The sequence below is a fragment of the Heptranchias perlo genome, chromosome 27, assembly GCF_035084215.1.
Source record: "Heptranchias perlo isolate sHepPer1 chromosome 27, sHepPer1.hap1, whole genome shotgun sequence".
In the NCBI taxonomy this organism is placed as follows: Eukaryota; Metazoa; Chordata; class Chondrichthyes; order Hexanchiformes; family Hexanchidae; genus Heptranchias; species Heptranchias perlo.
The window spans coordinates 16,172,209-16,186,461 of NC_090351.1; the positions used below are offsets into that span (position 1 = coordinate 16,172,209).

A 14,253-nucleotide genomic window follows, 5' to 3' on the forward strand; every position below is an offset into this window, starting at 1 on the left:
TGTCTGGTTTGTGCAATAATGCTCTTTCCTGAGGATCACCATGAAGACCCACAACTGATGCCACCCATTGTTTCACTGCAGAGTGGGTGTCGGTGTATTTGCAGGGCTCTTTTGTGCAGACGACTGAGAGACGCCGGCGAAGTCCCCGGTGGCACCCTGGAAGGATGCGGAGGGGAAGTTGTTGAGGGCAGTGGTGACTTTGACAGCGACAGGTAAGAGGTTGGTGCTCGGGCCAGCCGGGAGCAGCTCGGCATGAAGGAGGCTGCAAATGTCCACGACTACATGTCGAGTGACTCTGAGCCTCCATGTGCACTGCTGCTCAGAAAGGTCCAGGAAGCTGAGCCTCGGTCTGTAGACCCTGTGGCGAGGGTAGTGTCCCCTGCGACGCATCTCTCTCTGCGGTTGCCCTCCCTCCTGTTGTGCAGGTGCATGTGTCACAGCACTGTGTTGTGGAGCTCCACGTGTCAGAGGTGGACAGCGTGGCTCTGAGGAGGCCATGACTGCAGCTATGGTGGCCCCCATCCAGAAGATGTACGTCTGAGGGGGTCTGCAAGGTAGGTAAATGTGTCTGCACACCGGGGTTGAGGTTACAAGTTGGTGAATTTTAGTGTTAGGAGGAGGGTGGTGGAGGCCAAACTTTGTCCCAAGTGACAGAGTGGCCTCCTGCAATGAATGAGGGTCTCCCCCACAACCTGTCAAATGGACCTTTGCAGCTGCCACAGCCTGGTGGCTGCAACACGTCCATTTCAACTGGAAGTGTTTCCCCCAGTACAGGAAACACTCTCAGTTTAGATGAAAATCCAACCCCTCCTAAAATATCTGACAAATCAGGTCTGCTAACGACCTGAAGTATCAAAATAATTGCATCAAGTGGGATTCCGCCGGCTTTAATTGCCGGGCTCTGGACCGGCCCCGGGAATTCCCAATTTTTGGAGCTCCCCCATTACGAACACACCCGCTCGGATGTCCAAAAATCGAGCCCATTGTAGCATAGACCACCTAAGATGAAGCATATTCACAATTTGTTTCCACACTCCATGGGAATCCGATGCAGTTATCACTATACTACCAGAGACTGGATGCAGACGCCCCTCTCTGAGAAACAGTAAGCTTGTTGTCACTGCCGGATAAAGCAGATGCATCCTGTCCACCAAAGTACTATGGATATGGACATATTCTGCTAGAAGACCAGCAGGACACATTGTAGCTCTGAGCAGCAACATTGCAATGATGGGGCAGGTAAAATGGCAAGACATATAAAGCTCATACCTGTACAAATACAAATTCAATAATTTTGGTCGAAGATTCAGTTCGCTGCTCAACCCGACAGACATTCTTTTTTCCAATTATGCTTTCCATTAATGATACGAGTCTGGTTATTCTTGTTCTGTAGAAATGTGCATTCACTTTTTGATGGACTTGTCCAAATTACGCTATTAAAAATGAAACTTCAGAATGTAATTGGTTTTCATAATAGCTATTGCAGAGTGATATTTTCCAGCAGCTACCTTTTTCATTATAGATTTTTTAAGCTGTTACAAAATATATGTGGAAAGGGACGGCTGTAAGGTAGAATTTCCGAGTGTTAATTCTTTATTTGGGTGGCTAGTTGGAGAACACACTGGATTCAGGATGTGTTATATTTAAATGCAGATCATACCTGCAATTCAAAAAAAGGCACATTCCCACATAAAGGGAGGGAAATTTGTAGGGGCAACCATCGTTGGATCATATTGGGCATCTACTAGCAGTTGGTGAAGAACTGTCATTTGCTAAGGCCTGGGGTTAGATTGACAGCCCGTTCTTTAGGCCAAAAATTAGTGAATGGCACAGAAGCTCTTAAAGGGGAGGTAAGAGTAATTAAGAGTCCGAAAGCTTGTAGATTTCAAATAAAATCATTGGACTATAACTTGGTGTTGTAAAATTGTTTACAATTAACTTGGGATAGGGATAAGTAAAAGAGAAAGATGGTATCTTTATTTTTTTTAGTTCAATTGATTCAATATTATACTGTAAACCAGTGTTTCCCAAACCGAGGGGCGTGCCCCTGAAAGGTTCCAAAGTGGGGGATGGCGGGGGGGAGTGAAGAGGTCGGAAAAATAAAATATTTTCAGAAAAAACGATGTTGAGGTGTGTCCCAAAATGAACATTTTAGCCATGCTCCCTACACCCTACATGTGTAGCGGTTTGGGACACTGCCTTAGATTGCGATAATCCACTCATGTGACCGGGGAAGTCCCACGAAATGGCAATGACGTCGCTCCGGCAAATGTCATTTGCCGGAGCGACGTCATTGCCATTTCGTGGGACTTCCCCGGTCACGTGAGTGGATTATCGCATTTTATTTTTCCGACCTCTTCGCGCCACTGGGCACGCCCCACAGTTTGGGAAACGCTGCTTTACAGTAAAGACCAGTAGGGTAGGGGCCAGTACCATTCGGAAAACAGTATGTTTTATTTTTTTAAACTTGTGATTTATTGAACTTTGTTTTATGTTTTGTAAGTTATCAACAAATATCTAATGTTTACGTTTATGGGGAGGGGGGGCAAGAGTGCTCGTCTTCACTACTGCGGTGGAGGGGGAGCAAAAGAGTTTGGGAAATGCTGTGATTAACCAGGTAACATAAAGTAGCACTATTCCAAACATTTTTATGAGAAAATTAGATGTTATTTTTGCCATACTAATGTCATGGGTTGGATGGTGAGACATTTCAAGGTGTAGTTATACTGGAACTACTGATCTCAGATCAATAGCTACATTATCCATTCACAGTACTTTGTTTATACTGTCCATCCACAATTTGGACCACCAGATCCAGGATAGAGCTCTATGCATGCACAACTCCAAGCTGTTAGATTTTAAATGTTTTAAGAGAGGGAGTGTCCTTGCTGTCAGTATATTTAAGTTTATAAAATGCCTAGGATGCCAAACAGGTCCCCGATCGCTTTACATACCCAATTAGATACTACACAAAAGAAAGACTCCATATAACGTCAAACCTAAGCAGTGTGAGACGGCCCCTTTCAAGGGATCTCACATCCACTGTTCTCCCGACTCAACCACAGAACTATACCGAAAATTTAGTATCAATGTAAATGAGAAGCTGCTAATTTGCAGTATAAATGCATCCTCATTCTTTTGCCTGTCAACATTTTTTTTTGAAGACAGTAATAAAGAAAAAGCTAATATTGACTATAGAGGCCAGAGCTATTCATTTAAATTAAATTTCAAGCTCACTATGATTTAACCTGAATGACTACAAAGGCTAAAAGCATTTAAAAATAATGGGAAATATCTGAACAAAGGTGATCCAAGTAAAATTTATTAGAAAAGTTTAAATTCCTCTTTTTGAGCTACATATTTTTGTATTTAGTGAAGATAACCCAATACTTCATTTCAATTTTTGATGATGCTATGCAGTACATTGATTAATACAATATAATACATATGTATATATTTATAGTGAGTAATTAACGAAGAGTGGAACTAGACCAGAAACTTGGTTTCCTGCATTATATTAATAAATGCCTTAATTTGAATTTTTTTTAAAATCACGTATGGCGTCATTGTAAACTTAAGTACAGATAAAGGACACCTACTCATTTAATATAGCCCCAAGGGGAAGCCCATCATGACAAGGTGCTGCATTACAGAATATGCCCAAGCCTCACCTATTGTGTACCAGTGAAAAAATAAGATTTTAAAACACATCAATAATTCTTCCAGCTAAAATTGTCAGGACGTACGGAAAACCACATTTCAGGACAGTTCACTTTGAAATCTTGGAACATGCTGCCATTACAAGTAATAGGAATTTATGGTACATATAAGGGTCGAGACCAGCAGTTGCAGTATCGATTTCAGTCTGGCTGCACCTTGTTTATATTGTGTTGGCTCCAACAATGATTCTCCGGCAACTCCTGCTCACATGCATGCGCAGAACCATTCATCCAGCCATTCAAGTTTAAATGTTTTGATGGCACAGGTGGGAAAGTCTGCACTTTCTAAACATTTAAATGAACTCCAGGTAGATTTAAAAAGTGTCCAGGAGGTTCAAGGGGTCTCGCAAACTTTTTGAGGCAGGCTTCATACCACACTGGAGCGTCAAACTCCTGCAGTGACAAACTCAAGCAATATATGAGAGTCTCTCCTCTAGGTGTCTTAGGCAACACTTCACTGTGGAGTAGGGTCAGGCCAAATCCTGATTTATACTGCAAATTTAGCATCACTCAGAAGTAGAAATTGCTTCACAGGAACACTAATATTGCTGACTAAATGCAGCCTTAACAATCAATAGAAATCAAGTTGATTTCATTTTCCAACATACTAAAGCAATATAGAGCAAAACCACAATACACTCCTGCATAGAAGGGGTTGTCTGTTAAGTTATAAGCTATTTTGAACTGTTGTAGGAATTGATTAACGTGGGAGCGTTGAGTTGTTAAATATTCCATGTTATGTCACTATCAAATACATATAGAACATAGAGCTGGAAAATAAAAATTTGGAGTAAATTGCGTTGATAAGCTCCAATCACAGAAAGGAAATTTAAAAGGGACTGCCATTCAGCGACACTCTTATTCCTCTCTTAGCAGTTGGTTGCAGAGTCAGATAGGAGAAGATCTCAGAGCAGGTTAGTCGGCTGCTCTTAAAGCCAAAAGATAATGCAAAACACTGGGGCCAATAAGAGGGGAAGATAGTGCTAAATATTTATGGAAGGGAATTGGGAAATGATTGTACTTAGGGCCAGAGAAGATCACAGAGGTATGGAAGAATGAGGCTGTGGAAGGATTTGAAGGCGAGGACAAAAATGCTTAGAGTCCATTCTCTTGGACATGGGTAGTCAGTGGAGCTTGGCAACGACAGGGGGTTGTGGTGATGCCAGAAGGTGAACATAATACACACATAAGTTAATAATGGAGCCATGTGACAAAATCTCATCATGACATGACAACATAGAACCATAAAGGAATTTTAGGAACAAGAATGGCAGTTGAGCTCAACAACCCCATCCCTTTTGAGTGGTCTCAACCCCATTGACCCACCTCAACAGGCCCAAATTTCTCAACCCTTCTCATTCCAGAAGTGCATCAAACTGTCTCTTGAATTCTATTCAAAGGCCTTCTCTGGAAACTTCTTGCACAAGTCGATTACCATTCATGTAAAAATAAATTCTACCTTTCTTATTAATAGTGAAAATATTATTTTTTCTTCTTCTTCATCCTATTTTGATGATTGAACTCATTAAATTTAAATCAGCATCTGTACATAGTATTACAAAATAATGAACAAGCCACACTTCCTCACATCGGTGACTCATCTTGCTTGACTTAAACAAAATAAGTAACTATCCCCCTGCATGATCCTTCAGAGCCTGGCCAAAGCTTGCCCTTGCAGCTTTCTGTTTAAAACTGGACAGTTAGTGTTTGTTTCTGACTGAGTTTTTAATCTCCCTATGTTCACAGCCAGAAGGAAAGGCCTGCCAGACAACCCCTGCTGAGTCTTGGAGACCAGAGAATTCTCAAGAGAATGGGTGTGAGGTGATTACCAATTACCAACATAGGCTGATGAATTCCTTATTGTTTACAGTCTTTGAGGAAAACAACTTTAGTGTCCTGGTTATTAGCATATTAACCACTTTTTGATTCAATGCCTTTTAAAGTTACATCAATACACTTTGCTTTAAAAACTCAAAATTTAAAGTAACTCTTTTTTCCAAATCCTTTTTGTGGAAAAATGGTTTAAAAATTCCCAAAACGTGAAAATTGCTGCCATGGCAAGCAATTTTCCTGGAAAAACCTTGTCAGTTTCCTTCACAAGTTTGAACAACATCAATTAGATCATTTCTAAGTCTTCTATTTTTTAAATCAGCGCTAAACTAATTTAACTCATTTATAAAATAGTGCTATTCAAAATTAAAATGCAAGTTTGCTTCTTTCTATTGAGCCTCTTCTCCAACACCCACACCATCAGCCTTCCGAACTCTACCCTATACAAACTCCAGCTCATCCAAAACTTTGCCTTCTGCATCCTGTCCTGCACTAAGAATCATTTGCCCATCACCCCTGCCCTCCCCAACATCCACTGGCTCCCTGTTTTCAAATGCACTAACTTCAAAATCCTTGTTCTTGTATGCAAAATCCTTCCATGGCTTTGTCCCACCATAACTCTGTAACCTCCACCAGCCCTATGTCCCACACCATGCATTTTGGCCTCCTGTGCATCTGATCCTCCCCATTTGATGTCACAGCCTTCAGCTGCCTGCTCTTCTCTCTCATCAAACCTTTTCAACTTTCTATATCTTCCTACTTCTCTCATCATATTTAAAAGGCTTCTCAAAACCTATCGTTCTGACTATAAAGTTGGTCATTTCTCCTAATCCTTCTCTTATCACTTGGTTGATTCTGTGATGAATTATGATAAAGACACTAAATAAATGCAAGTATTGTTGAAATATTCCTATTCTGTTAAAACCTTTCCATTAAGTAAGTTGAACTGAATCAATGTAGAAGCAATCAGACAAAATTAATGAACAAACAAAAGGGTTCATCTTCCAAAAGTGAAAGAAATAAAAGGTGAAGATAAATCAAAATACATATTTTTGGGCCCAAATTGTTTTCAGGAATTATACAGCTCCCATTTGCACATACAGGCACCGGGCAAACTGAAAATTCCATCCACAAAGGGCATTTTTAATAAAGAGTTTATTTCTCTCTGTAAAGAATGGAAGGAAAGTCAGTTCAGTACTGGCAATCTGCTGTCTCATATAAACTGCTGGTTTACTTATATTTTCATAGAATTATGGAAGGTTACAACACAGCAACAGATCATTTGGCCTATCAGGTCTGCTCCAGCGTTTTTCTCCACATGAACCACCTAGTCTAATCCCACTTTCCTCTTTACTCCCCATATCTTTCAAGATTCCTCTGCCACATAAATATCTAATTCCCTTTTCAAATAATTTATTATGGACTTTGCTTTAACAGTATCAGAGAATTCCACATTCAAACCACCTTTCATGCAAAGGGATTTTTCTAACCTCCCCTCCAATCCTTTTTGTTATTACTTTAAATTTGTGCCCTTTTGTTACTGTGTTGCCAGCCAATGGAAATGATCTGTGAATATTAACCCCATCATAACCTTTCATAATCTTAAACTGCCTATTAGGTCACCCTTAACCTTCTCAGCTTGAGTGAAAAAGCCCTAACTTAGCAAGTCGCTCTCCATAACTATAGCCCCTCATTTCAAAGCTGCTGGTCATTGTTTGTATTCATAGCTTGAGCTTCAAAGTACAGGCAAACACATTTTGAGAAGTAATTATATCCAATCAATGCTTTTTAATATTACACTAAAACACATGGAGAATTGTGGCTACGTTTCAGGGAATGTGTTCCGCAATACAACTGAAAGCTCATTTAGAATATTATTATTGAGAATGATGGCTCGGAATAGTGGACTGCAAAGAATGATATAACTGCTGTCCTATAGAATCATACAGCACAGAAAGAGGCATTCAGCCTATCATGAAAGAACCATCCATTTTTCAATATAATTTAATATAATTTTGCTGCAGGTGAGAAAATTATATTCCAAAAAGAGGTGATGTTTTACTCTATTGTGCTTTATCTTTATCATATTATTATAAATAAAATTGAGTTATGAAAAGGGATACATCATAGAGCATGATACAAAAATTAACCTTAGTTAATGATCTGTTTGTTAATAGTATTCTGGGCTACATTTACGAGTGTTGTGACAATATATTACCATGGTTAGAAATTCTTATACAGATCAATTAAAGGTATTTTTATAATGCACCTTCACAATTAGAAAAGCCATTTCTGACACTAAATTACTGGCTATTTTATATAGAGTAACATAACATTACTGTTGTAACATCCACATAACAGTGCCAGCACTACACAAGTGAGGTGACACCAAACAATGTGCATGGTTGCACATGCACAGTGATGCTCCAAGTTCGGGAGAAACACACACAGAAATATCTTGCCATTGCAAGTCTGCCAGCAGAAGGGAGCTGACTCGTGGTAGTGAGTTGATTGCCCAGAGTTCATTTGCTTAGTTTCAGCTCTAGCACTCAGATTCTCACTTTTTCAAGAGTCTGGTGTGAAGCTGTAAATGGGTTTAGATTCTATATCAGTGGATATACACTGGTGTTGTGCTAACAAATTAATACCATTGGAACTCCAGCACTAAATTAGCAGTATAACAGCATGCAATACTTCAAATATTGTGCAGTCAGGAAAGGTTATACGAACTATTGAACTTTCTCTGGCAGTGTTTCATACATCTTCATATGCAAGTGGATGACTGTGCACAAAAGCACTTACAAAGACAACCTATTGGAATAGACTCCAGGAGAATCTCAAGTACTGCAACGCGTTACTATCTGTGACAGGAAGGGCTTTTTTAAAAGCAGTGTATGGAGAAGACTTTTTCTCAATGCTACAACAACACTTCTCTTTCTCCAGCAGCTCTGTATTCAGCATTTGATGAGGTTCCTGGAATAATAAAAAGTGAAAATATAAAATAAAGAATTTTGGAGTCTTTTCTTTATAATTTGTTCCCCAATTTAAAAATAGGACATTGAAAGGAAACAGCTGGTCAGCTATCCAATATTGTTCTAAAAGGCATAGTGAAATCTTAGATGATTAAAAACTGTTGGTCTTAAAAAGTGCTAAGTGATTCAAAATCAGAAAACATAACAAGAGCTCGCTTTAAAATCACAGCCTCAGCATGGTTGTAATTGACTTGGTCTTCTGATAATTGCAAGAAAGCTTAGGTAAGCATGTTTAATTGATCAGTATAAAAGGAGTTTTAGTGATTTCTAATATGCAGTTGTACAATATTGTTGAAGCACCATGCAATTTTCCAACATAATTGTTACGTGTCAACACTGATTGCAATAGCAATTTTATCAATGTGCCACTAAAATGTATTTTATTTAGCAGCACACTGCAGAATATGCGTATCTAGTGCTATGTGCAAGGGTACATTACTCTGCCATCCCTGCAAAGCAGTTTTGCGTCACACCAACACTGGAGTTACAGTGTAGAATCTGCAGTCAGGGACCAACCTGACAACAGAGCAAGGAGGACTGAGACTCCATGGAGGAGGAAATCTCAATGCACTTTGTTTCAGAGTCAGTTGGGGTCTTGACATTCAATTTACACCCCACAAGAAATTGCTTTGCACCAGCACCAAACCTGAAGTCTCAATGTGCTGCATAATCATTTGCACATTTATTCACCCTACTCGCATACCAATTCTACGAATGGCCACATCCCGCCCGTACTTAAAATTGACCAGTCCCTCAGCTATTTCGCCAAAGTAAAATTTTATATGCACATATTCAAATTTGGAACCACTGTAAGATTGGCTGAGACCCCTGTCCAATCACAGTCAAAGATAGGATTACAGACGTTCAAGGCGGGACTTATCAATGGCATTGAGCCAAGGGCAATGCAGTGCAGTGCTCATCACATGACATCAGAGAGAATATGCCTGTCCTTGACCACTCTATAGCAGTGCACTGTAAACATTTTGCATCACTATAGTGAGCCTGTATTTTTTTTAAGTTTTGACAGCAGGAATGAATTCTTCCCCACCATGATTTAGGTGCGAAACAGCTGATTTCTTCCCCAACTCTATAATAGCGAAGAAGCAAATAAATTATGCTATAATACAGTGAAAGTCCAATGTGACTAATACTTTAATTCATCATCCAATGCTCACCACCTCAAAAAAAGTAGTGAAAATAATTTTTAAAAAGACTTAAATATGGAATACGTAATCAGATCTCCTTCAGAGCTACTATCGATCAAAGTCTGAATACACAACTCTTGTCTCTTACTAATGAAGGAGGACAAATACTAAAGTGGCAGTCATTTATTAGGAATGCAGTCGTTGTCTATGCCCAATGGATTGGAGAATTTTCATGCTGCCTTCATTTTAATACTGATCTCTCACCAGGCTTTTCATAAAGACATTTTCAAATCTAATTCAATTATACATTGTCAAATTTGACATTGAGATCTTTCCCAATTTTATGTTTCATCTATTGCTTCTGGTCTGGCAGTTTATGTTGATGACATTAGCTATATTTTCTTCCCAAGTAATTACCTTCCTTAAAGTAATACACTAAAGAAATGATCCATCTCAACAAACTTTACTCACTTATCTATATGATGACAATCGTTAACTGAATAGGTTTCATTTCATATACTTAAACAAAGATCCATACATCAATATTTAAAGTACATTAAGTTTGCAATGAACTAAACTGTGCAGTTTGGTTTAATTTGATCCAATCCAATTAAACTCATAATTGAAACCAAGCCCTAAAAATGCCCAACCTTCCACCTCAAATGGAGAAAAACAATTGGAAGCCGATCAGCTGGCTGATTAGAGGACGGTATTGACGGTGGATTCAAGGAAGTCCATGATCGACTCAGATTATTCTTAACAGAAAAAGGGATTAAGAACTTTATAACAAGTAGCCGTGAGCCTTTATAAAAGTTTGGGGAGCAAAAGCTCTTCTCCTCTACACAGCTGCAATTACCTGTGTTCTAAGTCCTAATACCCATACAACTACACCTAATGTGACCGTGGTCAGATCTGTAATGTACTGCAAAGCTTTGAAGTGTAGCCTCTTACAGTAATTTTCTTTTACTCGAGATTCACTACCCTTCATACTCTAGCTCCTCTCCTCCATCATTGGCAACAGCCCAGTAGCAAATAGTTTCTACACCACAACTGTTCTGATTATGATTTACCCCTACAATGCTCCCAAAGCAAAGAAATGGCAATAAAGCTGCAACTCTTGAAAGATTGTTCTCATTTTATTGAAAAATAGGAGATTCTCTAAAGATTTTTGAAGGTATTTGAAGCAAACTTCAATTCAGGTCATCTTCAGGTTTTTCCAGGGCATCTTGAAGTTTTTGTGCAGATTATTCATACTTATCCCTAATATGCATCTTTTACCACAGCTGTATTACAAGGGTATGGGCAAAAGATTCAACCAATTGTTAACTTTTCACTCATTTAATGAATTGACAATATCAGAAGAATAATTGAAATTCGTGATCAAGTCTTAGCAGTATTGTTCTACATAATATAAATCAGAGACTAGTTTCAGTTTAATCAAACAATGCAGTAAAGAGTTGTCCTCAGGATCTCTCCGTTTCACTCAGTCTGATTTGTAACAGTAATAAGATTCAGAATGTAATATTTCATTAAGGGGTAGGCATCATACAATCGAAAACTATTTACTTTTTAAAACTGCAGAAGCAATACAATGCTGGCTGTGCAGGTTCATCAAGACTAATAAACTACAACTGCGAAGAAAAGACACTAATGATCTACATTGTTAGCACAGACTATTTTTTTATCAGGAATCTATACGTTAGAGAAACACTGCACACAGTACAATCTCCTTTCTCCTTTTCAAGCATTATAGTTTGGTTTATCATGTATGTCATTCATCTCAATTTATTACAAAGGCATCAAACTCTTACCAAATTATATCCAACACACAAGGAGGACTGCAGCTCTGTATAATACTGGGAAACCTCTGGCTGCAGTGCAGTACGGGATGAGGCAGCAGCAGCCTGACAATGATGCATGCAATTGAGAGAAGTACTTTCAATCATCTATTGCAGCTAGGCAGCCTTACCTTAGCCTGTGCTCCTTATAGGGAAGTTCTCGTCAAAAGGATTTTCAGGACACTCTCACAGATAGAACAGGGAAAAGAAAACTGCTTCCTAGAGACTTAAGACAACTTCACCCTTTTTAAATGAACACTGACTCACAACATAAGACGAGGAAGCAGAGAGAGAGAGAGAGACAGAGGAAGAGAGAAGTGCTGAAATGTTTAGGTCAGCATCATAGTAAAGCACTGCAGTTTCCCAGAAATCCCTCTAGTGATACATTGCTGTATTTCACAGTGCTTGCAGCTGATTGGCTGCTGTGTTGTTTGGTAATGTCGAATCTCGGCATTAATTGGGGATGGTCCCTTTTGTGGTGCACTCTCCACCCCTGCATCAAGTATTGCTGGATCAGCACAATGAGGCAAAATCAAATACAACTGAAATGACAGCAGACACCAGCACTAGCATACAGTATGAGGAGTCCACATTTCAGCGGTAATGTTCAATGCGTAAATGATTCAGCAAGGCAGACAAACAGAACAGATCAATAGATAATGCAATCTGCAAGAAGCAGCATCCTAATTTTAAAAAAATAGAACAAGAAACAGAATCTGGCTACTGACAGCCTTGCACAGTACATTATTAATTGTAAAAAAAAACCCTGCTAGGTTAAGCAGCTCACTAATCTGATGTATCGGTTTACATTCACTGACATGAATTATACTGCAAAAATGTTGTTTAAATAAGATAGAGAATGTAAACAGGCATCATTATCAGAACATAAGATGAATGGATGAATGAATTATTTTTCTTTTTAGGAATGTATATAGTGCATGTTTTTCAGACTACACATAGTTTACTATGGCTTTAAGATTTCAATTTGTATTCATCGTGCAAGACATATTTTACTTGCTGTTAGTGAAAAAAAAACAAATTAACTAGTCAACATGTGCTAGATCATGTTGTTCTCAATAAATTTAATAAAAACTAACTCACTGTCTGTACTGTGAAGCAGGAATCGGGTTCCCGAGGATGCAGGAAGTAAGTGGTGAGCATGAACCCCTCCTGTTCTCTCATGAAGCAGTCCAGTTTGATTTAGTCAGCAATCACAGTGACAAACATCCATTAAAGAAATACTGCTGTTACCTCAGGTGAATATGTCATTCTCGGTGCTACATGCACAAATATGACTGAGTCACTGTGCAACATCTTTCATCATCAAGGCAAATGAGCCAGTCTACCCACATTCCTAGAGGAATGCAGAGACCCCATGGACCATGAAATTGCTAGCCAGTTAATTTTGAATCAATTAGATCTGCTAAATGTTGCAAATTTAATATACATGCATTGGTTCAAATTAAAGCCATAGCCACTCTTCTGGAAAGAAAAGGAAAAAATAAATAGTTCCATTCAAAACATGAACAAATACACTATGATATTTGTAAGTAAATTAGGTAACCTTTTAAAAATCTCACATACCCGAGTATGACTGTCAAGTCAACCATTCTGAAAAGTTACAAGGAATTAAATTGGGGAATTTACACACATTCCAAATCAGTTCTAGGAGCAGTGACCTTTCTATTATTGTATTTACTTTAGCAAATATGGAATTTCTGAGCACAAGGACAATAGGATGTCAACAACTGGGAGTAATCTACAGGGTTTGTACAGGTTTCTAAAGTTCACTGAAGAGCCTCCATATTCTTAGGGTTATCTCAATGTGTCCTTCCACAAACTGGTTCCCAAAACTCAGGCAGGAATCTCACACAAACCAAAGACTCTTTTAAATTATAGCTCTTTACTGCAGAAAATATATACTTCTCAAAGTACAGCAATGGACATTTATTAACTCTGATTTTTACACTGGTGCAGTTCTATTACTGTGTGACTGACTGACTGATGATATTCAGATCTAGCTAGGCATAGATGTTGCAAGTGGCACCCTTCAGTCAATCCATTTGGTTTGGTAGCCATAATTGTGAACTAAAGGATATAATTAATTATATACATCATGTATTAAAACATAGAACTAGGAGGCATCCATCACTGCTCCAAGGGACTTCTTGGCATTTCAGTATGAAATAAATAAACAGATGCAAAGGTAGTTGCCTCTACTCAAATCTTCATTTAAATAAAACAGGAAGATGGCTCCTGCTCCACCCACTATTCTTCCCCTTTGTCTTTAGTGTGAAATGAATCTGATGCTGGCTACTATTGGCTAGAAATTAATAATTTCTTTCATACCTGTGGACAGTCCCATGTTTGGCTGACCGTTGACCATCTTTTCAAACTCCATTGAAGATACACATGCGAAACACGCTCGGTCCTGAACTATCCTTTCCAGCCTGAAGCAATGCCTGTAACATTTTTAAACACATATAAATACAACCAGTGTCTTCAGAGGAGTAATTTTATTCACATTTTAAAAATATCATCCAACATAAACAAACATGAAATGGAGAATAATCCATTCAATTAAAGATATTGACCTTCAGTAGTCTATCCACAATTCTCTAGATACATTATATGCGGAAATACATTACAGACAATTATATTCTTATGCTGGTAAATGTTAGTTCTGGTT

At 38.7% G+C, this 14,253-nt stretch overlaps 1 protein-coding gene across 2 annotated transcripts in view; it reads right to left on the reverse strand.

Annotated features, from left to right (window-relative positions):
* Nucleotides 1–14,253, reverse strand: part of LOC137344429 (synaptotagmin-B) — a 536,286-nt gene that overhangs the window by 455,382 nt on the left and 66,651 nt on the right. The window contains exon 2 of one of the 2 annotated variants that reach the window (XM_068007395.1): nt 13,914–14,026. The gene's annotated coding sequence lies outside the window, so the exon portion shown is untranslated. Of the gene's footprint in view, nt 1–11,695; nt 11,901–13,913; nt 14,027–14,253 lie in introns of those variants that run through there. The other variant, XM_068007394.1, reaches the window with a different exon arrangement.